The 12878-nt window shown below is 41.2% G+C and overlaps 1 protein-coding gene and 1 pseudogene across 5 annotated transcripts in view; both read right to left on the minus strand.

Moving 5' to 3' along the window:
* CTNNA2 (catenin alpha 2) overlaps positions 1-12878 on the minus strand; it is a 1320456-nt gene that overhangs the window by 379494 nt on the left and 928084 nt on the right. The window lies entirely within an intron of this gene.
* Positions 9647-9764, minus strand: LOC122442769 (annotated as a pseudogene).

Below are 12878 nucleotides of genomic sequence, written 5' to 3' on the forward strand. Positions count from 1 at the left end.
GAGATACCCCACGTCCAAGGTAAGAGAAACCTAAGGAAGATGGTAGCCACTGAGAGAGGGCATCAGAGGGCAGACAGACTGAAACCACAATCACAGAAAACTAGCCAATCTGATCACACGGACCACAGTCTTGTCTAACTCAATGAAACTAGGCCATGCCATGTGGGGCCACCCAAGACGGTCAGGTCATGGTGGAGAGGTCTGACAGAATGTGGCCCACTGGAGAAGGGAATGGCAAACCACTTCAGCATTCTTGCATTGAGAACCCCATGAATAGTATGAAAAGGCCAAAAGATAGGACGCTAAAAGATAAATTCCCCAGGAAGGTAGGTGCCCAATATGCTACTGGAGATCAGTGGAGAAATAACTTCAGAAAGAATGAAGGGATGGGGCAAAAGCAAAATCAACACCCAGTTGTGGATGAGACTGGTGATAGAAGCAAGGTCTGATGCTGTAAAGAGCAATATTACATAGGAACCTGAAATATTAGGTCCATGAATCAAGGCAAATTGGAAGTGGTCAAACAGTAGATGCCAAGACTGAACATCGACATTCTAGGAATCAGCGAACTCAAACAGACTGGAATGGGTAAATTTAACTCAGATGACCATTATATCTACTACTGTGGGCAGGAATCCCTTAGAAGAAATGGAGTAGCCATCATAGCTAACAAAAGAGTCTGAAATGCAGTACTTGGATGCAATCTCAAAAATGACAGAATGATCTCTGTTCATTTCCAAGGCAAACCATTCAGTATCACAGTAATCCAAGTCTATGCGCCAACCAGTAATGCTGAAGAAGCTGAAGTTTAATGGTTCTATGAAGACCTACAAGACCTTTTAGAACTAACACCCAAAAAAGATGTCCTTTTCATTATAGGGGGCTGGAATGCAAAAGTAGGAAGTCAAGAAACACCTGGAGTAACAGGCAAATTTGGCCTTGGAGTACGGAATGAAGCAGGGCAAAGGCTAATAGAGTTTTGCCGAGAGAACACACTGGTCATAGCAAACATCCTCTTCCAACAACACAAGAGAAGGCTCTACACATGGACATCACCAGATGGCCAACACCAAAATCAGATTGATTATATTCTTTGCAGCCAAAGATGGAGAAGCTCTATACAGTCAGCAAAAACAAGACCAGGAGCAGACTGTGGCTCAGAGGATGAACTCCTTATTGCCAAATTCAGACTGAAATTGAAGAAAGTGGAGAAAACCACTAGACCATTCATGTATGACCTAAATCAAATCCCTTATGACTATACAGTGGAAGTGAGAAATAGATTTAAGGGACTAAATCTGATAGACAGAGTACCTGATGAACTATGGACAGAGGTTCGTGACATTGTATAGGAGACAGGGATCAAGACCATCCCAAAGAAAAAGAAGTACAAAAAAGCAAAATGGTTGCCTGAGGAGGCCTTATAAATAGCTTTGAAAAGAAAAGAAGCAAAAAGCAAAGGAGAAAAGGAAAGATATACCCATTTGAATGCAGAGTTCCAAAGAATAGCAAGGAGAGATCAGAAAGCCTTCCTCGGGGATCAATGCAAAGAAATAGAGGAAAACAAAAGAATGGGAAAGACTAGAGATCTCTTCAAGAAAATTAGAGATACCAAGGGAACAAAGGGGCTCAGTAAAGGACAGAAATGGTATGGACCTGACAGAAGCAGATAATATTAAGCAGAGCTGGCAAGAATACACAGAAGAACTGCACAAAAAAGTTCTTCATGACCCAGATAAACACGATGGTGTGATCACTCACCTAGAACCAGACATCCTGGAATGTGAAGTCAAGTGGGCCTTAGGAAGCATCCCTATGAACAAAGCTAATGGAGATGATGGGATCCCAGTTGAGCTATTTCAAATCCTAAAAGATGATGCTGTGAAAGTGCTGCACTCAATATGCCAGCAAATTTGGAAAACTCAGCAGTGGCCACAGGACTGGAAAAGGTCTGTTTTCATTCCAATCCCAAAGAAAGGCAATGCCAAAGAATGCTCAAACTACCACACAATTGCACTCATCTCACACACTCACAAAGTAATGCTAAAAATTCTCCAATCCAGGCTTCAACAATACGTGAACCATGAACTTTCAGATGTTCAAGGTGGTTTTAGAAAAGGCAGAATAACCAGAGATCAAATTGCCAACATCTGCGGGATCATCGAAAAAGCAAGAGAGTTCCAGAAAAACATCTATTTCTGCTTTATTGACTATGCCAAATCCCTTGACTGTTTGGATCACAATAAACTGTGGAAAATTCTGAAAGTGATAGGAATACCAGACCACCTGACCTGCCTCTTGAGAAACCTGTATGCAAGTCAGGAAGCAACAGTTAGAACTGAACATGGAACAACAGACTGGTTCCAAATCAGGAAAGGAGTACGTCAAGGCTGTATATTGTCACCCTGCTTTTTTAACTTATATGCAGAGTACATCATGAGAACGCTGGGCTGGATGAAGCACAAGCTGGAATAGAGATTGATGGGAGAAATACCAATAACCTCAGATATGCAGATGACACCACCCTTATGGCAGAAAGTGAAGAAGAACTAAAGAACCTCTTGATGAAAGTAAAAGAGGAGAGTGAAAAAGTTGGCTTAAAGCTCAACATTCAGAAAACTAAGATCATGGCATCCCGTCCCATCACCTCATGGCGATTAGATGGGGAAACATTGGAAACAGTGTCAGACTTTATTTTTTGGGGCTCCAAAATCACTGCAGATGGTGATTGCAGCCATGAAATTAAAAGACGCTTACTCCTTGGAAGGAAAGTTATGACCAACCTAGACAGCATATTAAAAAGCAGAGATATTACTTTGCCAACAAAGGTCCATCTGAGGTGAGAGTTGGACTATAAAGAAAGCTGAGTGCAGAATTGATGCTTTTGAACTGTGGTGTTGGAGAAGACTCTAGAGAGTCCCTGAGACTGCAAGGAGGTCCAACCAGTCCATCCTAAAGGAGATCAGTCCTGGGTATTCATTGGAAGGACTGATGTTGAAGCTGAAACTCCAATACTTTGGCCACCTGATGCGAAGAGCTGATTCATTTGAAAAGACCCTGATGCTGGGAAAGATTGAGGGCAGGAGGAGAAGGGGATGACAGAGGATGAGATGGTTGGATGGCATCACCGACTCAATGGACATGAGTTTGGGTAGGCTCTGGGAGTTGGTGATGGACAGGGTGGCCTGGCGTGCTGCAGTTCACAGGGTTGCAAAGAGTTGGACATGACTGAGTGACTGAACTGAACTGAACTGATTTAAGGAGCGATAAGAGTTTAAGTTAGAGGTGCAGACACTATTCCTGCTTATGACTCTTTTTCCTTCCTGTCTTCCTTCTTTTATAATTTTGTTCTCATATAATAGAAATGAATATAAGTAGTTACTACAATAGAATTTGAACTATTTCTATTATTATATTTTTATTTATATCTATTTATTTTATCTATTATTTATATCTTTTATTTTACTATGTTGAATCCTTCTGTTTGGAAACAGTTACTTGCTCAGGTCATGCAGCTTGTAAATGGCAGAACACTTCTCAGCCTAGAGTCAGAAATTTTAAAAGTTCCTTGCAGTAAGCTATTCAATGTCTCAGATTCTTCTGCTAAAACACAAATACAGAATTACATTCTGAAGGACTTGATCTCTAGCCATCATCTTATTTCATGTTTGAGAAGGTAATGCAAGGTCCATTTACAGAGAAATGATCTTAGGCTGATATAAGTTGCCAATGGCAAACTCTCTTGGGCGAAGGACTCAAAGTCAGCCAGTCCTTGACCCAGAGTCCATAGACAGATAGCACTGATTTTGCACTTCCTTGGTGACTCAGATGGCAAAGAATCTGCCTGAAATTCAGGAGATACGGGTTTGATCTCTGGTTTGGGAAGATACCCTGGAGAAGGGAATGGCAACCCTCTCCAGCATTCTTGTCTGGAGAATTTCACCAAGAGAGGAGCCTGGTGGACTGCAGCACGTGGGATGGCAAAGAGTTGGACATGACTGAGCAACTAACATGTTGTCACACTAAAAATGTCACTTTGCAGCTTTACGCATTGTTGGGTAGCCTCTCCCAATATTGGTGGTCCTTGACCATTTGGGTTCTTCTGAAAACCTGTCAATCTCCTCCACATTTTTTCTTTTTCAGAGCCAAGTAAGTTACTTATTACTCACAGCCTCAGGGCCATGCCTACTATTAGAAGTCGTTCACTGTGGACTTGGGCAGTGTTTCCTACTTTATTCCTCCTATTGAAGTGCTCTCCACCTCTTCCGCTCCCTCCTATTCTTCCATGTTGAGAATCATCACTTTAAAAGAAGCTTTCCAAACTAGTATTGCATAAGCTGAATAAGGTCTACAATATCACCTGTGTATAGAATGGAATTCTTAAAAATTAGAATTCGAAAGCCTTTAATCAGACCGTGCACTTGCAGATAGCGCAGGCCATACACTCCCCATCCACATTACCTCACCAGTCTGCAAAGACTTCTGATTGTGCATTATGCGTGTGTAGCCAATCATTGTGTCTGACTCTTTGTAACACTTTGGATTACAGCCTGCCAGCTTCCTCTGCCCATGGGATTCTTCAGGCGAGAATACTGGAGTGGGATGCCATTTTCCTCCTCCAGGGATCGAAACTGCATCTTCTGTGTCTCTCGAATTCTTTATTCCCTGAGCCATAGAGGAAGCTGATTGTGCATCAGCTGCAATGTAGTCTTTCTCACTGAGGACTTGCATCTACTGCCACCACGGTAACTACCAAGAATGTTTCAGGGATTCCCTTGATCCTTATGTCCAGATGTAACCTCTGTTGATGTCTTTAATTGCTTACTCTTATTTATTTACCTATTTATTTATTGAGCCATGCCTTGCAGCTTGCGGGATCTTAGTTGCCCAACCAGGGATTGAACCCAAGCCCTGGACAGTGAGAGTTCAGAGTCCTAATCACTGGACCCCCAGGGAATTCCCTTTAACTACTTACTCTTAGCTCTGAACATTGGAGTTTTCTCTCACATCTTACTCTTCCTTGCCTTCCATCTATCCTTAATCAATCCATTCATTTGAAGTCATCTTTGTTTCGTGGAGAAATCATCATGTAAAGGATTGTGGATTGCAGTACAAAACCATGTTTGTGCTTGTCCTGTCTTGTCCATCTCTCATGTAATATAGTCAGTCTCACATGATATCTCAGTGGGGCAGATATGGGAGCCTTCCAACTCCTCTCCTTGCTTTCAGTATCCTTTTTCCTGCTCTTCATGTTCAAGACAATCATCAGGATTTTATTCCTTGGACCCACATTTTAGAAATCATAATCCTGATGGAAAGACTTCTCAATTTGGCTCTAACCCTCCAGTCTCATCTCTCCCCACTTCCCTCCCTTTCATCCTGTGCTCCAGACACTGTAAACATATCAGAAGCACCCTATAGCATTTTCACAGACGTTGCCTACTGGCTGGAGTAGCTTTCCTTCCCTCTGGTCAACCCTCCTCCTTTTCTCCCAGCTCCTCTGTCCTTGCTCAGTTAGGTACAGAAATGTCTCCAACCACAGTTCCTGTTTACATCTCTGCCATAGCATGAATCACATTGCTTTGTTACCATTACCTCCACTCCAGATTCAAGAATACCCACGGCAGGGACCACATTTTGTCTAATTTTATCTCAACAACTACACCTCCATTTGACTTAAACTAAGAAAAACAAATAAGAACAGCAGCAGACATTGATACTAAATTATTAAAAAGGCATTCTCAAGGTGCCTGTGAAAGATTAAGAAGTGGTTCCAGAGAATGGGAGATGGCTGAATAAAGACACAAATGCATTCAACTGGCTAATTTACCACAGAAAGCTCACTGCTCACGGCTGGTGAGGGATTTCCCGCACAAATTAGATGTATGAAATGTAGCCACATATAAATGGCACTAATCTGTATGACTTCAAAAGCTTGGACCTTCCTGGGTCAACAATGTGTGCCTATATGTCAATGTAATATAAAGGTTTTTTATATTTAACTCAGATTCCCCAGGCTATTGAATAAGCAAGAATTCAAGCCAGTTAATAAACACACTTCAGCAAGAATCTCCAAAAAGTCAGCACTGTGCCAGATTGCACTAAGAGGAAAGGGGGTACATTTATCAGTGCAATGTGGAAAGTCCTATGCTCTTTATATATGGCTTCTCATAACTGATAGTCTTCCACACCTACAGGGGTAGATATTAGAGGGTTCTAAAAGCTGCAAGGACAAAATTAGCAACATCTGGAAAATTCTATAAAACAAGATAATTAACTGTTAAGATGTATCACAGACAGAATTTACTACTGAATTAAATTGGTTCCATTATTTGTGGTGAGGAGAGGAGGTGAGGCTTGTTAATATCAAACAGAAGAACTGTAGTTGTCCAGTTATCCCCATAAATCCTTGGGGCCTGAGAAAAAAGAGAGTTTTACACCAGCATCTTGTTACAGCATTTGAAATCCAAACTTTTAGAATAACTTCTTAGTATGGAAAGTGCCCAGTTAATGTCAAATACACCTGTCAGTTTACAATTAAATAAATGTTTCCAAATCTGTTCTGGCACATTGGTTTGATGTCATGTACTGTGCTTAGTTGCTCAGTCGTGTCCGACTCTTTGTGACCCCAGGGACTGTAGCCTGCCAGGCTCCTCTGTCCATAGGGATTCTCCAGGCAAGAATACTGGAGTGGGTTGCCATGCCCTCCTCCAGGGCATCTTCTCAACCCAGGGATAGAACCCAGGTCTCTCATATTGCAGGCAGATTCTTTATCATCTGAGCCACCAGGGAAGCCCAAGAATACTAGAGAGGGTAGCCTATCCCTTCTCCAGGGGATCTTCCCAACCCAGGAATTGAACTGGGGGTCTCCTGCATTGCAGGAGGATTCTTCACCAGCTGAGCTACCAGAGAAGCCCAGGTTTGATGTTATAGGATGTCCCTAATAAGGGGGTGAAGCCATGAAAAACCAGATTTTGCATGATTGAGATAAAGTTTGTGAATCATAAACAACAGTGCAGAGTCTAGTTCATTTCACAAATGTATTTAAACACTCTAACTTCCACAGAGCATTGTAAGTAACAATGCATTGAACTATCTTCAGACATGAACACCTCTGTGGAAGTAATCTGGCTGGCCAGTCACTTAATAGGATGTGGGAATGAAACTCTCGGAAGCTCCCAGAAGGGACAGTGAAGACCCCAAAACCCAAGGCTCCCTCTGCCTCTGCATAAAGGAGGGAGGGAATAGGAATAGGAAGAAAGGATGGTTCCAAGTAACCAAGAACAGATTCCAACAGGGATCTCAGTGGGCACCGCAGCCACATGAAGGAAAGGGAAACTAAGAGGCTTCTAGTTGTGGTGGAATGTGTGTGTGTGTGTGTGTGTGTGTGTAGTATACCAAGGAAAAGAATAAACCGGCAAAAGAGATATTAAGAGATATTGAGATTGAAATATGTACAACCTTTCAGGAGGACAATCTGGCCTTAGGTATTGAAAGATTTTTTTTAAAGTCCTCACCCTCTGAACCCAATCTTGAGGGCTTTACTCTTGTGACTTAATAACCCCTGGCAGGCCCCACCTCCATATAACACCACATTGGGGATTAGGTTTCAATACATGAATTTGGGGGGGATATAAACCATCAGTCTATTGTAGTGTATGTATGAGGATGTTCATCCCAGTCAATTTATAATGGCTAAAAACCAGATGCAACCTAACTGGTAAAAAAGAAGAGATGGATAAATTTATTAGAATGGTTTGCAGTTATTGAAGATGATCCTATCAATTTGTATTTGGCTATGGGAAAATGTCAACAATGAAAAAATCAGTTACCAAGTAGTATGTATTGGCATAATGTTATTGTATTTTTAGAAAATATAAATACATATCAAATAGACCAATTCCAGAAGAATATGTGCTTAACATTTGACAGTTTATCTTCAGGTGGTTAAATTTTAGGTGATAATCATCATTTAAATTTTTTTTTTCTTGTCTTTTTTCCCTTTCTTCATTTTTACTTAATAAAAAAGTCAAACTTAAACATCCATGAGAAATACATACAGACTGAGAGTGATAAGAAAGCTGAGGTGTAATATCAGCCAGGGGATGCATAGAACACGTACAAGGGCTCTATACTTGCTGCCATAGGTGTGTGTGTGTGTGTGTGCTCAGTCTTATCTGACTCCTTGCAACCCCATGGACTGTAGCTCACCAGTCTCCTCTGTCCATGGAATTTTGCAAGCAAGAAGACTGGAGTAGGTTGCCATCTCCTACTCCAAAGGATCTTCCCAACCCAGGGATCAAACCCACATCTCTTGCACTGGCAGGCAAATTCTTTACCACTGTGCCATCTGGGAAGCAACCAACCTTTATTAAGAGCCCCACTAAGTGCTAAGTACTGAGATAGACACAGACTTTGAATTCTGTGTTTGGAATTTAATAGGACAGAACAAGATTCAGAAGATGCAAGGTTTTTATCTGAATTCTACCACCAATCTCAGGCAATCGCTTAACATTTCTGACCCTTCAATTCCTCAATTATAAAACTAGACATTAATGATATCTGGGTTACTTTTTCAGGTTAGAATATGAATACTTCTAATAGAATGCTCTAATAGAATGCTTTTCAAAATTTAATTTTAACCTGGAGTTAATGGTAAAATGCAGATTTGATTCCACAGATCTAGAAAGAAACCTAAGCTTCTGCCTTTCTAACATGCTGTAAGGCTGCTAGTCCTAGGCTTACACTTTTGAGTTGCAAAACTCTAATATACATGATCTCATCAAATTTTCCCCAAGAATCCTTTAAGATAGCCATCCTTGGTCCTATTTCACTGATAATAGAGTGACCTGTGTAGGATCATACTCAGAATGAGAAAGCAGAAGTCTTTTTATTCCTAAGCTCCAAGATGTTTAATGTCGCATTCAGTTCTAAACTACTATAATTAGAAATGACTGTTACACTCATATAAAGTGAACAGCACCAGCAGCAGAATTGATAAAGGTAAGCTGTTAACAGAGTTAGGAAGAATGAGAGATCTCTTTACATGGGAATCAATAAAGAAGACATATAGGAAATTTAACATCAACCTTGAAGGATGCTGAGGATGAAGGTAAGCAAAGATGAAGAGAGTATATACAGCAGTTAAGTGTAATATGGCATGATCAGAGCATATGACAATGCAGAGGGAGCTTGCAGAGTGGGGCCTGGGATAGCAGAACAGGCCTCAGGAACTAACCCACGTATTTATTACAAGAGTCAAAGATAACTCAAAGGTATTCAGTCTTCGAGACTAGAAAGTGAAAGTGAACATGAAGTCACTCAGTCATGTCCAACTCTTTGCGATCCTATAGACTGTAGCCTACCAGGCTCCTCCGTCCGTGGAATTTTCCAGGCAAGAGTACTGGAGTGGGTTGCTATTTCCTTCAAAACTAGAAGGATACAGCAAACAAACAAAATTCAGCATAGCATTGGAAGCCCTTTTTTAAAAAATATAATTCATTTAATGGCAACTGGTAATCATCAAATTAATAATGGTCACCTTCAAAAGTTATTACACAAGCTATGCTATCATTTCTCAAGTTTGACCACATACCTGAAGTCACAGACATTTCCCACCTAAGATGCATCATTTAAACCAGACTTAATTTATCACCAGTATTTGTAAAACCACACCTAGCTAAAGAACTAGGTCTGGGGACCAATACGTGGTCTTAATACAGGGAAGGTTTGGAAGCCCTGTACCAACTTCCTTCCTCTCCCAACACTTCCTCTGTCCCTGTCCCTCTTTTTCCCTCTGGGAACTAGGGAATCAATTCACTCATCAAGATGTAAGGCTTTCAGTTCCCTATCGTAGGTATGCTTTCATGATGTCACCCCTCAGGTCTGCGAGTCTACGTCTTGAGTCTTTACTCCATAAACTTTACTTTTTCAGTGAAGCTTTTTAGCATTGGCCCCATCTTACCTGTCAGCTCTTCTCATTTATGTGTTCTGGGGACATTTGCTCTCAAGCACTGGGCAATAAATAAATATTATCAGCAAAGTCCCTCAGTGTCTGCTTCTTTCTCCTACCTAAAGTTCCAGGAGGAAAGCACTGAGTCATTGCATTTCCTTGGTTAACTCCCATGATTTAACATCTTGCACTGAGCATAGTAAGTACTGCCTTAGCGCTATCCATATTACTACCTTGTTCTAAGAGGAGGATAAAGTTTGATAAGGAAAATGACCTTTTTTTAAAAAAATATGCTCCTTTTAAGTAGATCTCCTGAGAGAAGCCTTAAGTCCTTACCCTTTGGCTCCACATACATTTTGCAAAGCATGTTGTAAAAGGCCAGTTGTATGCGGCCTGCCCATAGGAACAACAGACTTAATTTTCTCCTTTTGATATTGTGACTCCCACCCTCCTTCCCTACCTTTAAATGTTTCCTTTTAAAGAAAAGCCATGGCTCACTGCTACTGAAAATTAAAGATAATCACATAAAGATCAAGGTCCAGGCTGGTGCAAGCACTGAAAGAACATTAAAATCACGACTTGAATCTCTCTTGTCCTGAGCACCGCCAAGGACGCCTAATGGAAGGCCAGTCTTCAGAATGCATGCTTATATCAGACTTTTATTACTTGTACCTCGTGGTTCACAAACTATTTTGACTCAAACAAATTGGAGGTGGCTTTCAGTTGAGATGAAATGGGAGAGGTACAACATATTCATAGATACAACATATTCAGTCCTGAATATTCACTGGAAGGACTGATGCTGAAGCTGAAACTCCAATTACTTTGGCCACCTGATGCAAAGAACCAACTCACTGGAAAAGACCCTGATGCTGGGGAAGATTGAAGGCAGGAGAAGGGGGCGTTCTGAGATGGTTGGATGGCATCACTGACGTGATGGACATGAGTTTGAGTAGGCTCCAGGAGTTGGTGATAGATAGGGAAGCCTGGCGTGCTGCAGTCCATGGAGTCACAAAGAGTCAGACACAACTGAGCGACTGAACTGAACTGATATATATATATATATATATATATATATGTATGTATACAGTAATCTGTGTGTGACCACTCCCCACCCCATCACTACATCAAGTACCAAGAAAAAGCAGGAGAGTTTATTATGCAAAGTTAAATGTATAAGGTTTAGAAGAAGAGGAATTAATTACCTCTCCTTCCTCCAAGCTATACTTCTGGCCTCCCCAGCTGCATCAAACTCGCTCTTCCACCTCCTCTTAGTTCCAGATTGTGTTTTGGCAATCAGACTCACACTTCAACTACCTCAGAGTTTCTTCCCATTTTCAGAAGCCTCAATTTCAAGATTCTTGTCCTTTCTTACCCCACTCCCCAATCACATGTTGGCCTGATGGCTTGAGGTGGTTTTCTTGATGCTCAACTAGGAAGATATGCCTAATCTTTTCCCCTGTACAAACATGGAAGCTATCAAGGGTGTTTTAAAGGGTAAAAAGTATCTCTCATCAACATCCAAGGCTCAAGAAGACATCTACCAACAGAAAGTTGTGTTAGCCCGGAAAAAGAGATTGATCACGTATACACACAACTGTCACATTATAACCTAGCACATTAGATGTTTTCACAAGAGAGGTACAGAGATATGAGAGCTCAAACAAGAGGAACAAGAGAACTTTAGGCGAACTCTTTCCTTTTCTTACTTTTTAATTGTGTTGGACCCTAAGACGCATGACTTTAAAACTGGTGAAAACCAGCCACATCAACTTGCTGTGGTGACTCAAAAGTTGTCGTTTCTCAACTCAACTTTGCTGAAACACTTGATTCATGTTGTTCTTATTTAACCTAATTTGCATTGATTTAATCAGGGCTGGTATGCTTTAAATACATAATAAATTGGGATTCTGCAACTCAGATGACTTAGAATAGCTAAATTTCAATAAAGCTCATTTCAATCTGTTAATGTATACGGTTCTGCCAAGGGGTTTAAAACCGTAGAAAAGATGCAAACTTGCCACATTAGAAGTGGGAAAGGTTTAAAGATACCATCCAGATGAAATGATTTGCGGGATAATAATGTGAAAAGCAATATATATATGTACATACATATATTTTAATTACAGCCGAGACACATCTTCTACGTTTTAAGTAGCGTACTTAAAAGAAAACTCACATATAAATGCAGTGAATTTAATTTTATTCTCCTTCCTTCTTGCCAACACTCAACTCTTTTCTGCCTCTCTATACCAGCTCTACAAATCAAGTGACATCCAAAGTGGGACCTCTTCTTGCCCATTTGGCAGGCTCTATCATCACTTTGCCAAGCTGCCTACATTAGGAGAATTTTCTTCCTTGCAGCCATGGGGATTGGGTGGCTTGTACGCAACAGTACTTGCTGAATGGTTGGCCAGTGTTTACCCCTGCCCGCCCCAGCCTCCCAACCCTTTATAGTTTATGGCTCAATCAGCCGGCTTGCTGTCAGGAATAATTGTCTTGGCAAGAGGCGAAAACACTTGATGGTGAAATTGTTTGTCTGTTAAAGTGTTCTGCAGCACCTTAAAGGTGCCAGGAGAAAACCCGCAGGTGCTCAGCACAGAGTTGAGAAAGAGGCAGGAGTGACCGCGAGGCAACCATCAAGAATGGGATGGGAAGACCACCACTTTGATGTGGGAGAGGAGCTGTGAGACCTTGTAAGAAGCTGTGAGACCTTGAATAATCACCCAGTGAATCTTTGCCTGGGTTTTGTTATGTACAAAATTAAGGGGGTTGATTTTCAAATGTCTCTTTTAGCTCCTAAGACAGCATGTGATGTCTAGGACATTCAGATTTGTTTTCCTTCCAATTAAATGATGCATCTCAGAGATGAATGACCAGGGCAGAGCTCAGAGGAATACAAAAATGGAATGATTCATGCCCTTGT

Source organism: Cervus canadensis, chromosome 5 (assembly GCF_019320065.1).
Source record: "Cervus canadensis isolate Bull #8, Minnesota chromosome 5, ASM1932006v1, whole genome shotgun sequence".
Lineage (NCBI taxonomy): Eukaryota > Metazoa > Chordata > Mammalia > Artiodactyla > Cervidae > Cervus > Cervus canadensis.